This window comes from Anolis sagrei, chromosome 2 (genome assembly GCF_037176765.1).
Source record: "Anolis sagrei isolate rAnoSag1 chromosome 2, rAnoSag1.mat, whole genome shotgun sequence".
NCBI classification, from domain to species: Eukaryota; Metazoa; Chordata; class Lepidosauria; order Squamata; family Dactyloidae; genus Anolis; species Anolis sagrei.
This window is the reverse complement of record NC_090022.1, coordinates 257,659,760-257,683,662: the sequence shown is the minus strand read 5'-3', so window position 1 is coordinate 257,683,662 and position 23,903 is coordinate 257,659,760. Positions and strand designations below refer to the sequence as shown.

General features: G+C 37.8%; 1 long non-coding RNA gene across 1 annotated transcript in view; it reads left to right on the top strand.

Annotated features, from left to right (window-relative positions):
* Positions 1–23,903, top strand: part of LOC132767136 (uncharacterized) — a 111,751-nt gene that overhangs the window by 24,212 nt on the left and 63,636 nt on the right. The gene's annotated exons all lie outside the window — the stretch shown is intronic.

Below are 23,903 nucleotides of genomic sequence, written 5' to 3'. Positions count from 1 at the left end.
ATTCTGTATCTTCATGTTTCTTCTTTCCCCCTGCCTACGTGGAGTATCTTGAATTTGTCCCTGTTGGAATATTATGATCAATTGGATGCTCGCTGATAAAAACAATTGTCAGCTGTTCCATTTGTCAATTAGTAAAAACAGAAAAAGAAAAAAAGTAACCTACTACCTTTATTTAAGAGTTCCACCTTTTTTCTGTGCATGGTATATTTAGTAATTTCTGAATATTCTAAATATAAGATACAGTCATGGGTTCTTAGACATAACTCTATGTACCTTTCTCCTTTATTTGGATGCACATCCAATTAAAAAAATAACAATTTAGGTGCAGCTTCCCATCTAGGCAAATAAAATATGCATATTGTGGTATGCATCTGATTTGTATCTTCAGTTCTTGAAAAAACTGACATTTATGCTAAAATCTTCTTCAGCACATGAATCTTCTCATTTGAATCATCATGTTCCCTGGCCTTGTTTTTTTACAATATATGTAAAATAATAGCAAAATAATAATTATTATTCAGGCATATCTATTATATCAGATCACCACTGTGTATCCAATGTTTCAAATAATGTCTTCTTTATTTCTCAACATCATGTCAAGTTCAGCTGAAGTCTTGATATTATACTTTATGTTTTTGAATTTGTTTAAATTTTAGTCATTCTTAATTGCAAATTTTTCTTTAGTCATTTAGATTTATTTATTTATCCCACCTTTTTCCAGAACTGTGATTCAAGGCAGCTCACAACAAGATCAAAACAGGTACTGGTAAAAGCAGTCAACAAGCTATAATGTCAAAGGACAAACTCTAAATATTAAAATGCCAATGAATTAAAAAGAAATTTGGGTTTGAATTCATATGCAATCTCAATCAATGTTGCAGTGTTAAATCTGATATGTGTGCTGATATATGTTGGCATGCAAATCTGACGATTTAGATCAAACCACCTCACTGTGGTATCATTGGCATGCTATCCCATGAGCAATATGCTGTGGGCACCTGGCCATAGCAGTATCCTTCCACTTCATAACTTACATGCAAGAGAGGCCTCTGCTGGGAGGACCACACCAGGCTGACAGCAGAGCGAGTATATGATGGTCCAATGGTGAGTAGATGTGATGTGGATGACATGTTATGGCCAGATCTCTTGCTGGCTTGGATGAGAAAGGAGATATCCATCGGACAAAGCACATTTTCTTGCTCAGAGGCAACTGAATTAGTAATTTTCAAAAGGGTATATGGATTAGTCTATTGCAGCAAAATAGCCAACAATTTCTAATATTACACTATTAGAATAGAATATTCTATAGAATATTTAAGACTAAACACATTTATTATAGCATCAGTTTTTATGATACAGCTGTTGGGAGGCTATATTTATCATTTTCAAAAGTATAGCTGGGTTCCTCTTGTAGCAAAATCACCAAGAATGAGTTAATATGATAAGAATTTGTTATCAATCACATCCTTTGATGATATGCTGGTATTTTCTGATAAGGAGCCCCTGGTAGTGCAATGGGTTAAACCCTTGTTCGAATCTGGGGAGAGTGTGGATGAGCTCCCTCTGTCAGCTCCAGTTCCCCATGCAGGGACATGAGAGATGCCTCCCACAAGGATAATAAAACATCAAAACATCAGGGCATCCCCTGGGCAGCATCCTTGCAGATGGTCAATTCTCTCATACCAGAAGCAACTTGCAGCTTTTCTCAAGTCGCCTCTGACCACAGGAAAAAAAAAATCTGATAAAGCAGTTTTCCACGCTGTTTTACCTTTGGAGTTTGTCAATAGGGGACACTGCAACCCACAGACTATTTAATTTTGTAGGAAAATAGTTATAAACACTGTGAGTACCTGTACATCTGCTAATACCAATTTTTAAAAAACCTAACAAGCCATAACAAAATGAATTTAGAGACGGAAATACAGGCTGATTAATTACCCAGATCAGCTAAAGTTTATCCTAAACATATTACCTGGAAGAAAATCCTGTGTAAATTAATGGGATTTATTTTTTAAGTAAATGTGTCTAGGATTACCTGTATACTCTCATTGAATACAGAAGGACTACAAGCTGATTTAAATATGCTGAAAATACCAATGTTACAGTCTTTCCTAGTCTGTATCAATTTAGACTGAAGAGCATCTTGTAACTATTTTTTCATAAACATATCCATCAACTTTCTGGCACATGAAAGAGAGAAAAGTAATATTTTTCCCATACACTTAGATTACTACATTTATCAATGATCTGTAGTTTAAAACAGGAATATTCAAACATGTAGCTTCCTACTTCTGGTGAAGCCTGAAGTGTTATAATTCTGGGAAGACAAGTAGTGTTACTATTAACAGTGCTGCCTGAAGTCTCCGTTGATAAAATGAAAGTACTTCAAAAATGTATTGGCTACAATTCTAAATCACCTACTTAGCCATAGAGCTACTTTAATTATGCAGCTAAGTAACACAAGTTTCTGTCAACTGGGACATGGTAGAATGATGTTTCTACTCCCTTCCCTCTAGTGGTCTCCAGTGCAGGATCCCGGTCATAATTCATCCACTCATCAGATAACGTAGTTTGTGTGCATTCAGAAGAAGACCCACAAGCCACTCTAATTACCTTTGCAGAAGCATATGAGAAGCTCGGCCTCTCACTGAACATTGAGAAAACCAAAGTGCTCTTCCAGCAGTCACTAGCCAATCCCTCTGCAATGCTAGAAATACAGCTTAATAGTGTAATAGTGTAATAGTGTAAATGTTGACCATTTCCTCTACCTTGGCAACCACCTCTCCACAAAATTCAACATTGACATTGAAATATAACACCATTAGAGCTCTGCAAGTGCATCATTTTTCTGAATGAAGCAGAGTGTGTTTGAGGACCAGGACCTCTGTAGGAGAACCAAGGTGCTTATTTCTAAAGCTATTGTCCTCCCAACTCTGCTACATGCCTGCAAAATGATGGACTGTCTACAGATGTCACACTCAAGTCCTGGAACAATTCCATCAGGGTTGCCACTGAAAAATCCTGCAAATCTCTTGGGAAGACAGGTGGATAAATGTTAGTGTGCTGAAAGAAGCAAAGACTATGAGCATTGAAGCGATGCTCCTACGCCATCAACTCTGCTGGACTGGCCACGTCCGATTGCCTGATCACTGTCTCCCAGTCACTATACTCCTGTTGGTGGGCAGGAAAGAGATTTAAAGATGGGCTTCAAGCCAACTTTAAAAACTGTGGCATAGACACTGAGAACTGGAAAGCCCTGTCCCTTGAGCGCTCTAACTGGAGGTCAGCTGTGACCAGCAGTGCTGCAGAATTTGAAGAGGCATGAATGGAGGGTGAAAGGCAGAAATGTGCCAAGAGGAAGGCACTTCAATCCAGCCCTGACAGGGACCGCCTTCCACCTTGAAACCAATGTCCTCACTGTGGGAGAACATGCGGATCAAAAATAGGGCTCCATAGCCACCTATCGACCCACTGCCAAGACACTACACTTGGAGGATCATCATCCTTGCACTACAAGGGATCACCTAACATGACTCATCAGAAGCTGTGAATGGGAGGTGAAGATGGAAACATCAGTTTGTTGAATCCCAATTGAGTGCAGAGAAGAATTCTGTTGCTTGCAGTGGTTGCTATGCAGTTTTCTCGACTTTGTTGTATATGTAGGGATTGTGAATCCAAACCAAGGACAAATGATTAAATCTAGATTATACAATTTCATCTATATCTTTATTATTTCTTTAAGCTTTAATTTTAATATTAAATCAAATATTAAATATTCAAATATATTAGTTCGTTCTACAGGAGCAACTATAACGGAATATTGCAAACACAAGTGCAATGTATGGCCCTATATACAATTTGCTGTATTAATACATAACAAATTATATATTAAATTTGACCCATATGTACTGTTCCCAAAGTTCATTGTATCCAATGATGTACCTTTGAAGCACTTGACTGCAGGATTCTTCTGCCTTTACTACTCAGTTCAGCAGCATTGCAACATTTGGATGGAATCTTAAAACCCTAAATAGAAACTCAGTGCAAATACAATATAGAAATTACCCTTTTGTTCCGCCCTAAATACATAACTGAAAATATCACTACCTTATTCAAGGTGATAAGATTCTGATACTGCAGCTCACATCTTACTCCCTCCTCTTGAACCAGCAACTATAGTCTCTTCTTTTGGTTTTCACTGCTCATTGCTCCAAACCAATAATGGTTGCAAGTACAGTGCAGTTGAAGAAGAAGTTCATAACAAGATCAGTAACAGCATCCAAATAGATTTCATTTAACAATTAACAAAAAAGGCAGTTATTGTTGGAGCTGTAATTGGTATTTGAGGTTTACCTCATGTAAAATTCATAAAATAAATATTGCTATTGCTATTCTTTGGTAAGGATTGGCATATGGCCCCACACCTGGTTTTGTGGACACAACATCAAAGAAATAAATGAAGGAAGGAGGAAGGGAGAATAACACACCTCTTTTTGGAACTTCACAAACTTTAAAAGCAATTACAGAGGCCACTTAAGCTGTTTAAAGATGTCTGTTTTCAAAACTAGAAGTGGATTTCTGGCCACTTTGGTGTTTTGCATTATTTTGGCATTTTTGACAACTTATACAGTGTTTCATGGGCTGAAAAATAGAACCCCTGACATGCAACAGTTGCCCAAACCTAGCTGAAGGTATCTTTCAGGGCAGGATCTATGTCAGCTTGGAGGAATATATACTTGTTTAATGTAATTTTTATTTCTTATCCCTTTAATTCATTCCACCAGTTTTACCATTACTATAAGGTACTTTTCTCCATTCTTTAATTGATTATTAAATTTATTTCCCAAGCTGGGGATCAATGCCCAATGTTATATTCTAGAAAAATGTATAAGTCTTGTTGTGTAGCATGTTCAACTTCTTGAAAGACATCTAACTGCAATGTCTATACTATATCTCACTGCCACCACATCTGCATGTAAGATCCTAGAGCTGCATATCTTCTTGAATAGTATCAGCCTATAAAATTATTCATAAAACTTATTCTCATTGGAATTAAGTACCACCTATGAATTAATTTAAGGCAGTGCTCCCTGCTTTTAGCAGACACCAATTTCATGTGTTCATTGTTCCATATGGAGTTCTAGGCTCTTTTGATCTATAGTAATACTAAAATCTTTCTCCAAGGTGTTCTTCATTCCCTTTAGATTATCATACTGAAGGTCCAATAAGACATTATATATTTTAGAAGCTAAGCCTTTAGGATTAGCTTATGCTTGAATAATTAACGTCTCAAAATTATTTTAATGGTTTCACTGCCTGTGTTTTAACTTCCAGGATGGTTTTTTAAAAAAAGACAGATTTGGTGAATCTGAAACCATGAGTATTCTATTGGGCATAGTTGCATAGCTAATTTTCCTCCTATCTTTGGATTAGTTCCAACTCTCTCCCATGTTTTATTCTGTATAAGTTAACTTTTCCAAGCACTGAATCTGCAATGATGTTGATTCTTTATGGAATAGTGGATGACATAGAAAAGTCACTAATGGAAGAGTGAAAATTATTAACCTTCCCACCTTTCCATACTGCAAAGGTAGTTTTTGAGAAATAGATTCTGGATAGACCAGAGATTGGTAGGAGTGGAAATTATGTTGTTTGATTGCAAATGCCAGCAACCCTGGCCAGTTTAAGGAATTGTGAGTAATGCTGGGAGTTTAAGCCCCAAAACACCTGGAAGGGCATTGGATCCCTGTCCCTAATATAAAGAGTTTATGTATGTATGTATTGCATTTATTTAATATCACACCTTTCTCCTAATGCGTGATAATGTGGCTGCCAACAAATATAAAAGTAATACAAAGCTTTAAAAATACCAATGGTGGAAAAGTTAAACCAGTAATTTAAATGTCATAAAATTTAAAACATATAAAATCATTTAGAAATATCACCAAAATTCCAGCACATCTCCCATTGAAAAAAGACTCCCCACAACCAGTCTAACAAATGCCAGTTATAATTTAGAGGGTCTTATTTAGAAGGACTTTTCCTGCTGGCAAAAGGAGAGCAGAGAGGAGACTAGGCTAGCCTTCGTTGGAAAGGAGTTCCACTGCCTGGGAGCAGCTACTGAGAAGGCCATTTCCTCTGTCCTGACCAGCTGGGCTTGTAAGAATAGTGGGACTGTGAGAAAGTTCTCTGTAAAGCTTCTTAAGAATCACATATGGGGAGACAGAGACTTTCAAATTATATGAATCTAAGTCATAGAGAGCTTTCTGGGTAATAATAGCCAGCAGTTGGAATTGTGCCCAGAAATGAAATAGCGAAGCTGTTTCAGTACCTTCCTTTGTCCCTTAAGTAAGGATTCCAATTGGAACCTAAGCATTTGGTGACCTCTGAGCATCCTCACAGAGTTGTCAGAGATGGGATAGTTCGGTTAATACAATGTGGAAATGTTCTGACCATATATGGCTACCAAACCCATTTTGATGGTCCTGGGGTTACCCATTCCTATTCTAAAACCAGTATCCTACATCAGATACTTTTAGTTAAGACCTCTCTTGGCATTCTCCAAACCTGAAGGTCACATTCACTTGTGTTCCAGTCACCAGCGCAATGAACCTCTATCTCCCTCAATTGCTGATTCTCAGGGAAGCGGATTGGAGGGGAGTTATGACAGTAGTAATAATGTCACAATCATGACTAAATACAGAACATGTAACATATTTGTGACAAAGTACTTGATGCAGAATGAAGGCTTATATTTAGAAGCAGCAGTAGTGATGGTAGCATTGGTGGTGAGTATAAGAAATGATCCCAGAAATCCTCCAGGAACAGCAATTCTCCTCTAGAGCAAGGCATTTATATTCTGATATAAACAATCATTCCACAACATTTTAAAGCATTATATACCCATACATCAACCCTCCAAAGTTTTTCAAGAGAAAAATCTTCAAGTCCCTTCTGAGGTCACACAGAGAGACCATTGTTTTTATACTGGGCTGTAAAATGGACTATGTTCTATCTTCTCTAACCTCCGTAGAGGGACTCAGACTGACTGAGATGGGATAGTTCCGTTAATATAATGTGGAAAAAGTATTAGAATCCAAGTTTTTCTGGAAAACTTAGATTCTATTCAACATATTGACCTTTTTCTTGTTTCTCTGCAACCTGGTTTTGGCTATATATTTTCAGGAGTCCCTAAGGTATCAGATTCTTACACAACATCCTGAAAATCAGACTATTTTAAAGTATGGCATTTCATTGTCCTAGTAAGGTCACAGTCACAGCAATGCAAAGCTGTCATTTCCACTGAACCATAGATAGTCTCTAGATAAAATGGGAATGCTCTGACTACACGAGCAAGTGATTAGACCCTAAAGCACAAATAAGTGGGATAATATTGTCCCTCATTTTTATGAGAAATGTGGGTGCATGCACCAGAGTTGCATTTACTATGTAAGGCAAAGTTGCATTTGCTGTGTTTCTCCCCTTCGGAAATTGTCAGTGAGAGTTATTTGGTGATAAGTCACAGACTGGACCTAAGATAACGGGTGTGATGCCATTCACGTGTATGAACATAGGAGGAACTGTGCTATATCAGATCAGTTCTAGTCCAATATCATGGTTTCAACAAATGAGGATTCTGTCTCAAGGTCGGTCAGTCAATCAATATACTTATTGTACTAGCCCAAGGCCATGGCAGAAAGCTATGAAGTGTACAAACCAGTATGCTCAGAGTAAATCAGGAACAGAAGACACTAAACAAAAGTTAGTATCATGTTCACACAAAGACTAAAAGCATTGTAAACGACAGATGATTACAGATAAAATTTTAGGAAAAATCAAATTAGCATTATGGTGATTTTATCTAGCTCTCTCTTTCTGATCTTTTTTGTAGCCAAAGCAAAAAGGACCACTTTTGTACGTTACATATTTACTGCAGCCACTCAACAAAAATGGAACCAATTCAACAAGAGCATTCTCATTTTCATTTGTCACCAAAGGTATCAGTAGGCCTCACGGTTGCACCTGTTAAGAGGCTGGCATGCCTATACATTTGTATTTGTAACAGTATTTCTTAGTTTGCAACTAGGGTGATGGAGAACTGAAAGCAAAAGCCTGATCTCTAACCCTGTTAGCTGAGAAACCATGCCTTTCTTAAGCCCAGTTTAGGTATTCAGTACCTTTGTGTACCAAATCTTGGATGGGGCCCTTTCACTGAGGCATATGCCACCCACTAATCCCAGGTGACATGTCCTAGAGATCACACTGGAGTTTGTGAATCCCACACAGGTTAGAATCCACATAATCTTGAATGTGTACATCAATCAGTCATGACCAGGACACACAGCAGCATTGAGGGGCAGGACCAGTCTACACAGTTGAAAGATCTCTTGTATATATTACGTATCAAAAGGTACGTTGAGCAGTCCTGATTGCTGGTTTTATCCTAACTGAAGCTATTCTTTACCTGAATTCTTGGACTGTTGAGTTATTTATAGATAAAATGATTTACATGTTTGTGAGCTATCTGCTGTGAGTGCAGCATTACTGAAGAGTTCTCTTTGGGGATTACACTACCTAACCATTTAAGTTTATTTTCCAGTTGTTGGGGTTTTTTCACTTCATGTTGTGATTTCCTAAAGGAAATGACTGATTTTCCTTTTTATCTCTTTCTTTCTCTTTGAGATAAAATGCACACTTTAGGGGTTACATTTCTAAGAGAGTAATGTAGTTTATCAGTTCGCATCATTTTTGCTAAGTCTGAAAGCAGTTTGCAAAGTAGACAAAGAAATCTCGTACACATATATACTACCCAAATAGTAGAGAACAGGGTTTAGAGCTACTCTGAGCCTAAAAAGTAAATTAAATTATTTCTTTTTAAACAATTGAATCTTGCCTATAGAATCTTGCAAGCATTCATACTTGCCCCCTTTCTAATGTAGTCACAACTCATAACAACCATATAATAAAAGAGATCCAGAGTCTAGGGAAGTTACTTTTAGGACTATAACACTCAAAATTCTCCAGATAACATAGCAATTTTGGCCAAGGATTCTAAGAATTATTGTTGAAAAATGAACTTTTCCAACTTCTATCTGATAGAATTGTTGCTCAGAAACTTCGGTGAGTTAATTTGTTTTTCAAAGTTTCCACCAACCACCATGAACTAAAGGAGGGGAATACAGTTAAATTAAATACCAAGGCTACCCACAAAGCTAAAATATGGCACATGGCACTTTTTGAACTTGTTAAACGATGTAGGTTTCCCCTTGCTGCTTAATGACTTAGATGAAGGGTTAGAAGTCATGATCATCAAGTTTACAGACGACACCAAACTGGGAGTCTAAATAGCCAATATTGCAGAAGACAACAGCAGCATTCAAAAAACAATCTTAACAGACTAGAGAGATGGGCTAAAACTAACAAAATGAAGTTCAACAAGGACAAATGCAAGATACCCCACTAAGGCAGAAAAAATGAAACGCAAAGATGCAGAATATGGGATGCCTGGCTCAATAGCAGTACATGTGGAAAAGATCTTGGTGTCCTCATGGACAACAAGTTAAAAATGAACCAACAATGTCATACAGCAGTCAAAAGAGCCAATGGGATTTTGGCCTGCATAAACAGGAGTATGCTGTCTAGATTCAGAGACATCATGCTACCCCTCTATTCTGCTTTGGTCACACCGCACCTGGAATAACGTGCTCAGTTCTGGGCACCACAATTGAAGGGAGATGTTGACAAGCTGGAATGTGTCCAGAGGAGGGTGACTAAAACGATCAGGATCTGGAGAACAAGCCTTATGAGGAGAGCTGGGCATGTTTAGCCTGAAGAAGAGAAGGTTGGGAGGAGACATGATGGCCATGTATAAATATGTGAGGGGAAGTCATAGGGAGGAGGGAGCAAGCTTGTTTTCTGCTGCCATGGAGTCTAGGATGGGGAACAGTGGCTTCAAACTACAGGAAAGGAGATTCCACCTGAACACGAGGAAGAACTTTCTAACTGTGAGACTTGTTCAGCAGTGGAACTCTCTACCCTGGAGTGTGGTGGAGGCTCCTTCTTTGGAGGCTTTTATACAGAGGCTGGATGGCCATCTGTCAGGGGTGCTTTGAATGGAATTTTCCTGCTTCTTGGCAGGCTGTTGGACTGGATGGCCCACAAGGCCTCTTCCAACTATATGATTCTATGATTGTAAGGCAAACTTCTGTGCCCTCTCTTAGTTTGTGTATTATCATTACTAATCTTGACCACAATCTGATGTGGCTTGGTCATATGCATCCCAGTTTTTATCTGTGAAATTTGAAGGTATTGGTCCCAACTTTTATCACTTGAGAGAAACAAATATAAGTATTGTGAATGAAGTACTTGTTGAGGTGAACACATATTCTCAATCAAATAGAATTATGTTTATCACATGTGTGAGCATGCCAACAACACATCAGTCTGACTGGTGTTCTGTCATCAAGTATGTTAGATGGTTTATATGGGGAGACACTTTTTCTATGAATACATAGGTGGCGCCAGATATAGTATGCAGGCAAGGGTTGTATATCATATGATCTGTGATGGGCCATTGCGTGCAATCAAATTATGACATGACAACCAAGATTTCTATCTAACAGTTCTGAGAGGATGCTATTAAGGTGTGTGAATTTTCATTCTACTTGTTTGAAATGACTCCCTAGTTCAAATAGTTTGGGAAATGAGAGGTTGCTAATGAATATGCAAGGGGTGAGGAAAGCAGTTGCATATCAATTGATAATGTGCAGCATATCTTATTGTATCTTTCATTAGAACTGAAAGGACAATACACATGCAATAATATTTTGTTTACAAAGTGCTAAGTTTAAACTAATGACATACATACATTATTATTGCGATGAAATACTATTTTAATAACTTGTTTCATTTTCCTAAGTGGAAGTAAAAACTTTTGCAATTTAGACCTTCTGTGACATCACAGCAAATTAGCCTATGGTTTTTGACTGGAAAATTGCATATTGGTAACTACCAACCAATCTGTTGTTATCTGATTTCTCTCTTTTTAGTGAGTGTGCACCACGAACCTTTTTCTTTGCAGCAAATCTGCAAGCTCAGTTTTAAATTTGAGAAGTTACTGTGGACTTTTGCCATGCAGTTTTAAACTACTCACAAGGAATCCCCATTGAGCTCAAGAAATTGTGTTCCTGGAGTATTTAAACCAGTGGTTTTCAACCTTTGGGTCCCCAGGTGTTTTGGCCTACAACTCCCAGAAATCCCAGCCAGTTTACCAGCTATTAGGATTTCTAGGAATTGAGGGCCACAATATCTGGGGACCCACTGGTTGAGAGCCACTGATTTTAACCTTAGTACATGCATGTAACAAACAAAATAGGCAATATAGTGTGTGTGAATTTAATGGGGGGGGGGGGCTTTTCCTCTTTCTTTCTTTCTTTCTTTCTTTCTTTCTTTCTTTCTTTCTTTCTGCAAGGGTATAATTTTTCACTTCTGCATTGTTAACAGCCTCAGTTTTATGCCTCACTCCACCACAATAAATGCAACTTAATATATTTGACAACCTTGCACTATTCATCCTCTTAGGTATCGAAACTATGCTTACGAAACAAGGAATATTTTCCCCCTTGGTTTCTGTAAATGACATACTGTGATGATGGAAAGTTGGATGATCTTCATGGACTTGGAATTAATTATTATTTCTCCTTTCTTTCCCCATAGGCTTCTTTCCTGAATTTTTAAGATGGACTTCCTCTTTGAAGAAATTATACAAATTACCCTAAGAAATGTGTGTATGTTATATAATATGCTTCAACATAGCTTTGATCTCTGTAACCCTCATAAAATTTTCTAGGTACATCACCAAGGGGAAGGCATGTATGTGGTGCTTGTTATGGTTGCCACTTCCATTTTTAAAAGCCAGCCTCTTTATCTATATCAACTACATGGAATAGTTGCAGTGATTTGAACTGTCCAGTGTATATGACTGAGATGTTTGGGTCATTTTATAAGAATGTCCCAACATTTGCCAGTGTTTCTCTGAGGATGCATCTACGTTGTACAATTGAAACAATTTGACTCCAATTTAACTGCTCAGTGTTATGGAATCCTGGGATTTGTAGTTTGGTCAGGAACCAGCATTCTTTGGTAGAGAAGACTGAACGCTACGGCTCCCGTGACTCCACAGCACTAAGCCATGGCAATTAAAGTTTAGGTGCACCCTGAGATAACTTGAAAATGATAACATTTGAATAAGGGAGCAACGGAAAAAATTGATCCCTAGCAACTATTTACTTGAATCTGAGTGTGTCTGTGTTAGAAGAAAAGGACTTGTTGAATCAATTCTTTTTTTTTTTTCCATGCCTTCCAACATTCTTGCTTGATTCAAACTAGCATGAATGGATTGGTTTTGATCTGGCATAAAGTGATCAATCTTGATTTGCCGTACTTGTTCTAGGGCTTCTACCCTGCCTTTGCTGGTGAATGTCCTCAAGGCAGCTTGGCAGAATCAGCAAAAGGAACATAATGAAAACAACTCCTTCCCTGCAGGACAAGCAAGAACTACATAACTGCAGGAATAAAAGTATCAGAGCCAGTAGATTAAAAGTAGCAGTTAAACAATGTATTGTTTTGGTATCTTTGTGAGACCCTTTGAGGGAGCCTGTTCCAAAAAGATGGGGATATTCTTAAAATGGTGTGAAAATATATGGGAATTTCTCATAAAACACTCAGTTTATCACATCATATAATCCAATCTGAACTGGGTCATCTAAATTTATATCTGGTTAGGCTTCCTCCTGCAGAGATACAGCTTTCTAGACAACTTCTTTAACACTGTGATATATAGAAAACTTATAAAACAGTCTATACATTGTTCTTTATATCTCAGTATAAACAGTACCAATCCCTTTTAATAGATGCTCAGCCCAGATCAAAACCATTTCTTAAGAAACAATTACATCTAAAATATTCTGATTTCTAATATCATGTGGATGGGGAGGGCAACATTCACACTAAATCAGGATCTCAGAGCTGCCAAAGGGACTAATTTGTCTTCTGCTGCTTGGAGATTAAACCTCTCAACAGATGTCTTATTGGATGTCTTCCTTAAATTGGCATACAGCCATTTTATCTTAGACTGAAGGGTTTGAGCTACATGAACAAAGCAAACTAAACGAATAAAGACATTTCAAAACCACAATCAATAATGATATCAAGTTAGAATGGAAAGGTAGAATATCCACAGTATCATTTTGATGCCTTTATGGCCTTCTCCTTTCAGTTCTTTAAAATCTTTCTTGTGCTTTGAAGGCCAAAATTTCTTCTTACTCTTAGGTTCTTCCTGCTGAGGATTTGAGTTGGAAATTCCTTCGTTCTTCAAGGTTAACTGGCTTCAGTTCAAATTGGTCATAAGTAAATTTTTTATATAAATTGATCTTTCTAAGTAAGCAGCAATATGAACTGAAGTTTAATTTTTTTCTTCGTTCTTGGGCGTTGAAGTCTCTGATGTAGGGCCCTTTCACCTACACAGTCAGAGTACTATGATTCTACTTTAACTGCCATGGATACATCTCATGGAATCATTGGGTTTTTAGCAATATAGTAATTCAGTTTTACTAGTAAACCAGAGCTTAAACCAACTTCTTATAAGAGATATAGACACATACAAAAATTGTAATAACAAAATATAGTGGGATACAGCACATCCCATGAAAACCTTTCATTCATATTTTTTTTAAAAATATATGATTCATAATTCATTTCACAAAGACTCAGATTTCTTGTTCCATTTGTGTGATTCAGCAAACACTCTAATGAGTCACAAAACACACATTGGAAAGCTCTGGTTTAGTATGTGCTTGGAAAAAAAGAAGGAGTACAACAGTTAGAGTATACTTAAGAAATAAAGTAAGATTAAAACAAACATCAGAGCTTCCACAGTGTTAGTATTCATGGTCTGATCCATTTCTTTTAGTTTCAGGTAGGATTATTTCCCAGCTTTACCTGGATATTGAACCTGGAACTTTCCATGTGCAAAATTCCATGCTCTAAATTACCATAAAAGAATACTGGAAGTGCTCAAAATGTCACTTCCGTATTGCAAGAGAATAGAAAATCCATTGCCAGGAATGACAGGAAATCACTACATGCTAATTACAGATTCAAATAAATAAAGTATTCCAAAATATTTGCTGTAATTCCTCATACACATTTATTGAATTACCTTGATTGTGTACCTAAGTAGCACCTCTGAGCCTGACAATTTATAGGATTTGTGAACATCAAGAATCCATTCTTCCGTCAACTGGAACAGAGCAGACTGACATTTTTACCCACTTCCCATGAGAGACCTCCATCACAATAGTCTGGAAAAGGATACCTGTTTCCATTCCCCCTTATACTGGAGATCACTCATAGAATTCATCTGCCTGCAGTATTTTGATTAATAGGAGAATAGATCTCTATCACACACATAAGCTGCTACATGAAAAACCAGGGCTGGAGAATTTTTATGATCCCAATGTATTCCGTACATGTTTACTCCAATAATAAATTAATGAGTTAATTCGTGTTTGCATCTTATACACATAAAAAAACATAGCTGTTAGCCCTGACTGAAAGCAGGAATGCTACATTCTGGCATTATTTTGGTTAACATGTCAATAGTTTTTGTAGGTATTTCTGGCTAATCTTGTTTTTATGAATTTGCTCCTTCTGGTTGTTTTGATGTTGTGTGCCTTCAGGTCATGTCTGGCTTATGGAAATCCTATCATGGAGTTTTGCAGGAAAGAGTTGTTTTGGAGGAGGGTTGCTTTTGCCTTCCTCTGAAGCTGAGAGTATGTGATTTGCCTAAAGTGACCCAGTAGGTTTCTATGGTCAGGGTTTCAATGGTTCAAACAGACCCTTCCACATAGCCATATAACCCAGAATATCAAGGCAGAAAATCCCACAGTACCTGCTTTGAACTGGATTATCTGAGTCCACACTGATATATATCCCAGTTCAAAGCAGAACATGTGGGATTTTATTCAGCTGTGTGGAAAGGGCCTGAGAGATATCTTTTATACTAGAGCACATTGAACTCTATGGCTTCACATTGATGTGGTATTGATGGTGCTGTGCATTGGTGTTGGTGGGAGTGTGGAGGGGAAAGCATTTAATTTCATTATACAATTTTCAATGGCAATGAAGTTATTCTATTCTATTCTGAGTCAATAATCCAATGCTCAAACTCCTGCACCATGTTAGCTCTCTTGGTTGCTTGACAAGTAAGAGAACTGACTAAAATAAAAGTTTGAAGACCAAGATTAAATCTTTCCCTTCCTTTTTAAGGAAAAGAACCATGGAAAATTTCCATTTTAACATTATCTTTGATATTAACTGCAAGTATGGGAGCTAGTTTGAACTTTTTTTGTTGCTTTGGCAGGCAAAAAGCATACCGTAAATGGAAGCAAAATCAATCTCATTGGAAATTTGCATTTGTACTCTTGAGTGTGTTTACTTGAATTATCATCTTGTAGCAGGCAACTCAGCATCACTTTGATCTTGCGCCACCAAAGGTATTTTACACGAAAGTCATTAAAACCCTGCACATACAATTATGACAATTTCTGGAAAGCTCATCAGTTAAAGTAGGGTGCAGAGGTTTTCATGTTAATCTGTTGCAGTGTAAGAATGGAAATATAATGCAGTGTGGATTCTTCTTCTTCTTCTTCTTCTTCTTCTTCTTCTTCTTCTTCTTCTTCTTCTTCTTCTTCTGTGTTTGGGGTTGTTTTGTGTGTTTGTATGTCTCTCTCTGTGTCTGCTTTTTTAAAAAAAAACCTTGAAGTGCTTGAGAGTAGGTGACACATCCCCTCATACATTACAGCATGAAGATAAAAAGGAGGAAAGGAAGGGAAATCAAAAAGAAATGTGGCAGCACCTTTAAAATGTAGTGCCTTTTATTTCATGTCCAGTTAAAGGTGTTGCCAAATCCTTTTTCCCCTTCTCATTTTGTCATCTAAACTGGAGGATTAATGCTGTTAGTGCTTTTTGTTTCACATCCAGTTAAAGATGTTGCCAAATTCTTTTTTCCCCTCCCCATCTGAATTGGAGGGTAAATGCAGTTTGACATCAGTTTAACTGCCATGGCTCAGTTGCTATGGGATCCTGGTAAATGTAATTTGGTAAGGCACTAGCATCTCTTTAACAGAGAAGGCTAAAGTCTGTGTAAAACTACAGCTCCCAGGATTCCATAGTATTGGACCAATATAATAATGCGGTGTCAACTAAAGACGTGGATGTTTCATTGTGCATTCGACTGATGACTCCTTTGACAGATGGTCTCTAACCATGACCTGAATTCAAGTTCCTACATTTGATTACTACACTTTTAAGTTAAGCTGAAATGATCCTGTTTAATTGCTGTATTCCTATGCTACTATACGCCCTATTCACCTTATTGACCAGTCTATCCTTTAACTCATTTCACACATTGCCTCCCTCCCCCCAAAAAATGAGACTAGAGGTTATCTCTGTTGTTGCTTAAGATGCTTGTTTATTATTGTTTATGCTGTTCTTATGCTATTTTAATATGTTATTGTTCTGTTTTTAATTGTATGTTGCTTTGGGCTTGGCCCCATGTAGGCCGCCCTGAGTCCCCTTGAAGAGATGGGGGCGGGGTAGAAAAATAAAGTTCTTCTTCTTCTAGATGCACCTTTGGCTACTTCTATGAAAATTGCAGCATGAATGTAATGTGAAAAATTGTAGCAAAATGGAATAGTTGTCACATCAAGTTGAGTGATGTATCGTGTTGACCAATTGGAGTAGATGTACAAATGGAAATGGGATTTGGCAATATTGCGGACAATAATTTCAAATATTTGGTTAAAGTCCGTCATCTTTTCTTCAAATTATGCTTTTGTGGTAGTTCCTAAATATTTTCTGGGCTGTCTTTCTCACTGACTGAATGGGTGTTTCATTTAGACAAACATTTGCTGTTTTTCCTGTGGAAAGCAAGAGAGATAATAAAAAACCCCTCTTGTTGTGATAGAGATGACAGAGGAGAAAGGAGGGCCGATTAGTTTGTGATTAGCTTTATGAAACAGTGCCTTTTATAATTAAATAAATCTCCCGCTTCTGATGCTCTCGTCATTTTGATGATGACAATCATAAAGTCATAATTAAGCCAGGAAACATGGATTCTGTGTTAGACTGAAGTATTATTAGTACTTTCCCATCTATGAATATATTTTGCCAAAACTGCAAAAACACCTTATTATGAATGTTGTTAATACATTAATACATATGTGAACTAGATTGATTATATGCTTAAATCAACAAATACAATGTGATTTCTCCTCTGCCTTGTCAAAAACAAACAGAAAATCTTTTTCAAACTAGTATAAACTGCCAGCTGTACACAATATACCTTTATAAACAAAGTCATGTGTAATTAAAATACATGTTTTTTTTAAAAAAAATAAAGCTATTTTTGCCACATTACATGTCTGTTTTGTTATTTTTAAAAATCTCCAGTTGGTGTAATGGCTGAATCCATCAAATAAAGCTTCAAATATTGGGAAGAGCACTATTCAATTGACTGTTCTTAAAACACCTCTTAATAAAACAACTAAAAGTCCACCAAGGATAAGAGTTGGAAGCATTGCAAGCATGATGTTGGTTATTTTCTTCAACAATTTGATGCAAGGGTGGACAATGTATTGTCGAAGGCTTTTATGGCCGGAATCACTGGCTTGTTGTAGGTTTTTCGGGCTATGTGGCCATGTTCCAGAAGCATTCTCTCCAGACGTTTTTCCTGCATCTGTGGCAAGCATCCTCAGAAATGTGAATTGAAACATTCACACCAAGCTCAAACAGATAAGAATTCTTTCTCACACCCTGGACCTTCCACAGATAAATAAACCCAATTTTCCTAGTTTCCAACAAACCCCACAACCTCTGAGGATGCTTGCCACAGATGCAAGTGAAATGTCAGGAGAGAATGCTTCCAGAACATGGCCATACAGCCCGAAAAACCTACAACAACCCAAGGGTGGACAGCAAGCTGTTCAGAATATTTTATGGGACTTTGTTTTTAGCAAATTACTCCACACACCTTCTAGGGAATATGAGGACAATTTTGCCATGACCACCCAGGCTATTGTAAACCTAAGGTGGGGATTTCTGAAACCAAGGGGGAAATAACAGAAGTAGTTTATTTTTTATTTCCTTGTTTAGATTCACACTATGAGTCTTAAAGAGCCTGTATATAGTTGAAAGATGCTGAGGTTGCCCCATTGTCTCCTAGATGACCTAGAGAGCATTTTGAGGTTAAAGTAAGCTTTAGCAAATACAAATGGGAGTTGAAGGTATCAAAAAATGCCTTATAGTACACTTTCCTCACCCATGTTCTCAAATTAAGCATCAGCACACCACAGCCTCTCTAAAAACACCCTTTTCAGAGTGACCACTAACTGTAATTGTTTTTGACAAACAAAGTCTGTATGCTATTTCACTGTTGGCATTTCAGTGGAAAAAGGTATTTATAAACCATAGGATTTAGAAGATACAGAAAGGTATGTAATAGATGTCTTCTTTTTCCTTTCAATAATCCACCTTCAGGGTTAATGTTCATGGTACCCATGGAAGAGAATATTTTGTATTATTACATCTAGGCTGCAATCCTGTGTACAATTCCCTGAAGTTAGACTTTTACTGAACTCAATGAAACTTACAGTACATCTCAGAAGAATAGTATTGCTCAGTTACAGCCAGCTTTTCCTTCAAGGACTCACAGTAGTGTTCATGGTGGTAGTTTTATTTATTTATTTATTTATTTATTTATTTATTTATTTATTTATGTATTCATTCATTCATTCATTTATAATAAGAACTACTATTCTTTCCTCTCTTAAGACTTAAAGTAGCTCAGATAATTCTTCCTTCTCCACTTATTTAATGCTCACACTGATCCCATGAGGATGGTTATTCTACTATTGACAGTGAGTAATTCAGGTTATGTAGTGAGAATCTTCCACATGGTGAATGGAGGTTTGAATCTTAGTTTGCCACATATATGTCTGGTGCACTAACCACTATAACACAGCAGCTTTTCCTTTGTGATCTTGGTGGGCCTCTCATTCTGAAGTTTTCATCACAAGTTCTGCACAGTCACCTCATTAGTCACTACAATATGTACATCTTGCTTCTTAGAAAAGTTATTTAAAAAAACAAACTGAAAACTACTTCTAGAAATTCCCAGCCAGCATAGCAAGTGGGTTTTTCTGGGAGTTGTAGTCCAAGAAAGCAATGTTCCAGTGCTTAAATGCTATTAGATATCGGCGGTAGCTAGGAAGGCCTTCGCACTATTAAAGCTCGTGCACCAGCTGCAACTGTACCTCGTTAAGTCTGACTTCGCCACAGTGGTCCACGTCTTAGTTACCTTTAGATTGGACTATTGCAATGTACTCTATGTGGGGCTGCCATTGAAGACGGCCTGGAAACTTCAATTGATCCAATGATTGGCAGCCAGACTACTAACTGGTGCGAACTATAGGGAGTGGTCAACCCCAACCCCCCCCCCCCCCCCCGTTTAAGGAGCTCAATTAGCTGCTGTTTATTTTCCGGTCCCAATTCAAGATGCAGGTTCTTACCTACAAAGCCCTGAATGGTTTGGGACCCACCTACTTTCATGACTGCATTTCCTTCTACGAACCTACAGGATCCCTTACATCTTCCGGAGAGGCTTTTCTCTCATTCCCACCCCCATCACAAGCACAACTTGTGGGGATGAGGGAGAGGACCTTCTCTGTGGTGGCCCCTCAGCTCTGGATTTCGCTCCCCAGAGAAATTAGGCAAGCCCCCACCCTGGCAGTCTTCAGGAAGAGTCTAAAAACTTGGCTGTTCCAGTGTGCCTTCAATGAATGAACAACAATCCCGGACCTTGACCAAACCCTGCATAAATTGCTCCCAGATGCACTTTCTTTCACCCTCTAGTACAACTAAACCCCATTGTTTCATCCCACCTGAACCTCCTTCCAGATACAATACATTGCTCATCTCACCCAGTGCTTTTAAACCTTTTAATCTTTGCAACTGGCCTTGCTCATTGTGTTAAATTATTGTGATTTTATATTGCATTGTGTGTTTACTTTGTATTATTTTTGTATTATTATTTTCATTATATTTTATTGCTGTATTTTTATGTTGTATATTTGCATTGTTGTAATTGTTGGGCTTGACCTCATGTAAGCCGCCCCAAGTCCCCTTGGGGAGATGTTGGTGGAGTATAAATAAAGTTTTTTATTATTATTATCAAGCTGATCACACTATCAGCTTGATGGCATCTCTCTGGTTATCATCTATGACTTAAGAGAAAACATTATTTTGGGCCTTTGCCACACCAGCCTACTATCTCATAACAATCATATTGTTTAATCAAACAGAAACATACTGATATGGAAACAATCACTTCCACACCTTCTCTCCAGTATAGCTACGGCGCTGCTTTGGTGATGCACATTCCCACAATTGATCTTCTATACTGCCTAGTTTAACCTCCACCTTCCCTAGACAGTGCATGCACACTATTTTTTTCTCCTTTTTATGCTGCAATTGTGTAATTATGCAATTTTAATGCTTCTTGCAAGTGGAGGACACTGTAATTGCACGATTGCAGCATGCTGGTGATTCCTCCCTAGGCAGAGTAATTGGTTCCATTGATGGGTTTTTCTCACCAGTGAAAAGTTGTGACACAATCATGATTAAAATGTAATGCAACAATGGGAGAGTCGTGATGCTGACTGATAAGGAAAGGTTGAACAAGAGTAACCCAGTGCAATCATGTAATAACCTATTGTGCGATAAAGTCCTTGATTTGCTGGTTTTATTTACATTTGTGATTAAATGCAAATCTATACCAAACATTAATAGCAAGGTATCACATTTGAGTCTGGGTGGTGGGAGAGGGGGCGTATATAAAAGGGGCATTTTTGATACAGCTGCATCAATTTCGAGAAATGCTTTATTTGGCTCAGACTGCTTCAGAACCTGCCCAAATCATTTTAGGGCCAAATCGGAGCCACAGTTAAGGATATCAGAATGTTTGTGGCTCACTATTAATAATCATAAGGGTAAAAAAAAAACAGTGCTGGATGGCATTAGTACATTAGTACAGAGATATCTAAGACCTTGGGCCATTCCTGCTTATTTAAGTTCTCCCCCTCCCACTGTTGGATGCAGCAAGCTCCAATCATTGCTACAAAAGTTATATTTTGGTTCAACCAGCATGGTGGCAAAGAATGGGGGAAGGGTGGTATCATGCAAATGTGCCCTGAGAGGTTTTCTTAATGTGCTTTAAATAGCTGTATAACGTGCAATATGAATTCACAGGTTAATTGTATTTGAGCATTTTTAAACCAGAAAATTGAGTCCTCCCCCAACTATTTTGTGATGCCAAACATGTGGCAACAACTGCATGAGATAATTCAGCCCGGACTATACTGTACTTATAATTCTAAGTCGTTTGGCAGCCTTTCAGCAAAATGTAGCCATCAGAGACCCTGTTAGTGCTGTGTAGGTTTATTGTTTCCTGTGTACTCTAAGGCAATCAAACAATTCTGCAAATGTTCTTGAAAGGATACTGCTCGAATGTTACTTCATTAAACATCACCTTGGCACTCATTCCATTTCCCACTTTGAATTGCTGCATTTAGTTTGGAAATGACCTTTTAGAGCAGGGAGGTTTTATTAATTCTTTGATCTACTTGCAGTGTGACAAAAATAACAGAAAGCACCCACAGCAAATGCTTTGGAGGCTGGCTACTACCCAAGGATGGCAAAAAAGAGGAAATGAGTGCAGTCATTAAACAGATTAGATATTGTTTGAAGCTTCTGAAATTCTCTTCGTCCTCTTCCTGAATTGAAGATCAGTATTATATACCATTCAGGAGATGTTTGTTTTGCTGCTTTTTGTTGTCGATGGAACAGCCTCAGCCCTATTTTGGCAGTCAGATGTTGCATTCAAGCTTACAAAATAGCCTCTCTATGCCCTTACAAAATAGCTTGCATAAAGCATCCTGGGTAATGTCAAGATTTATTCAGGGAAGATGTGCCATTGCTTTTTTTTTTTTTTTTTTTTGAGTATAATTACCCCAGGGTGAATTTTCAGCAGGGAATCAAACCCTAGCATCCCAGACTCCTATAGTTCAATGCTCAAAACATATCGTGCTTGTTCCACTTATAGCACATAATTGTTATGTGCCTTCAAGTGGACTCCCATGATGACCTGTCTTATGGTCACCCTAACATAGGGGTTTCTTATGGTGATTCTATCCTAAGGCTTTTTTCAATCTAGGATGCTTGTCATTGACCTTGTCTTAGATGGAGAACGTGTGCTCCAGTGGGATTCCATGGCTCAGCAGGGATTCAAACACTGTACTCTTAACAGTATAAACTTTAAACCTCTAGATCTGTGGTTCCCAATCTTGGTCCTCCAGGCGTTTTGGACTTCAACTCACAGAAATCCCAGCCAGCTTACCAGCTGTTAGGAATTGTGGGAGCTGAAGTCCAACACACTTGGAGGACCAAAGATGGGAAACCACTGCTGTAGATCATGCCAGCTCAGTGTATGATAACTTACTTAACACATAGAGCAGCGGTTCTCAACCTGTGGGTCCCCAGATGTTTTGGCCTTCAACTCCCAGAAATCCTAACAGTTGGTAAACCAGTGACATAGAGTGAACATCTTTCTGAAACCACTTTCAGAAAGTGGTTGTCATGTGTGTTCAGGAGACATGCCATGACATCTTGCTTCTAGGGGCAAAATAGCAAATGTTGAAATATATACCACCTATACCAAGCAAAGTTATTTAGGTGCAGAAGGCAGGACATCCCACAACCTTCTCTCTCCATCCCTTGCATTAAAATGTAATAGAAAAGTCAACACCTAAACACTTCTTGCTTTTTCATGACACCCTTAAATCAGCTGCTTGAGACAGAGTCAAATAAACTTCTAATTATATACCAAACTGAAATATTAAAAATAGTATTCACATATCTGAAATAATCATTATAAGGATCAGTAATGAAAACAGTATAAAATAATACAATTGCAAAACTATACAGAATAAAAGACACAAACTAAAAAGATAGATTGAAAAGGAAGGTAGGGTGTATATTTGAGTTGAAGCACATGCTGACAACACTTTCTATAAGCATGTTCTTAGATTAAGAAAATATACCACAGAATTTGAATGGTTTTTCCATCAGCTGATCCTTTACACATGTCCCATGAAGCTCTTTTTTTAACAATATGAATGTTGGTACAGTAAATGACTGCTCTGCTAAATTTTAATTTAATGTCAACATTACTAATGAAATAAATCCCATCTCCTTGAAACATATTTGTTCATTTCTTCTATGTCATTGCTTTGTGCAACCAGATTGGCTACAATAGACACATTTCTAAATCACAGTACAGCATAAGGCCTCCTATGTGCGCTTTCTTTTCAGTGTAAGCCATTGCAATAGGCAAACATTTTCTCCTCCCAACTCATGTGTTTTGTTTGAATATGAAAATATGTGAGTTATCAGGCATCAGCCAGAACATCAGCATAGAGGGAGGGTGGGAAGCTTGCATAATGAGGACAATTGTGCTTGCCTTTAGATGTTTAGGCCATTTGCTAACACAAACGCAGTGTTGTATTTTCATCTTCTATACATTTTCACAGAAGTCAAGCCTGTATCATAGGAAAATAAGACAATTTCATTGTGATCTATTCCAAGTTGTGGGTGCTTTCTTCAAGTGCAATTATACTTGGTTATTACTATTACGGGCAGAATCACCAGGAAAAAAGTCACAATTCAGCAATGAGGTAGCACTAATTAAGTTTATCTTAAGTTCTAAGGTTCAAATGCAGCCCTGACAA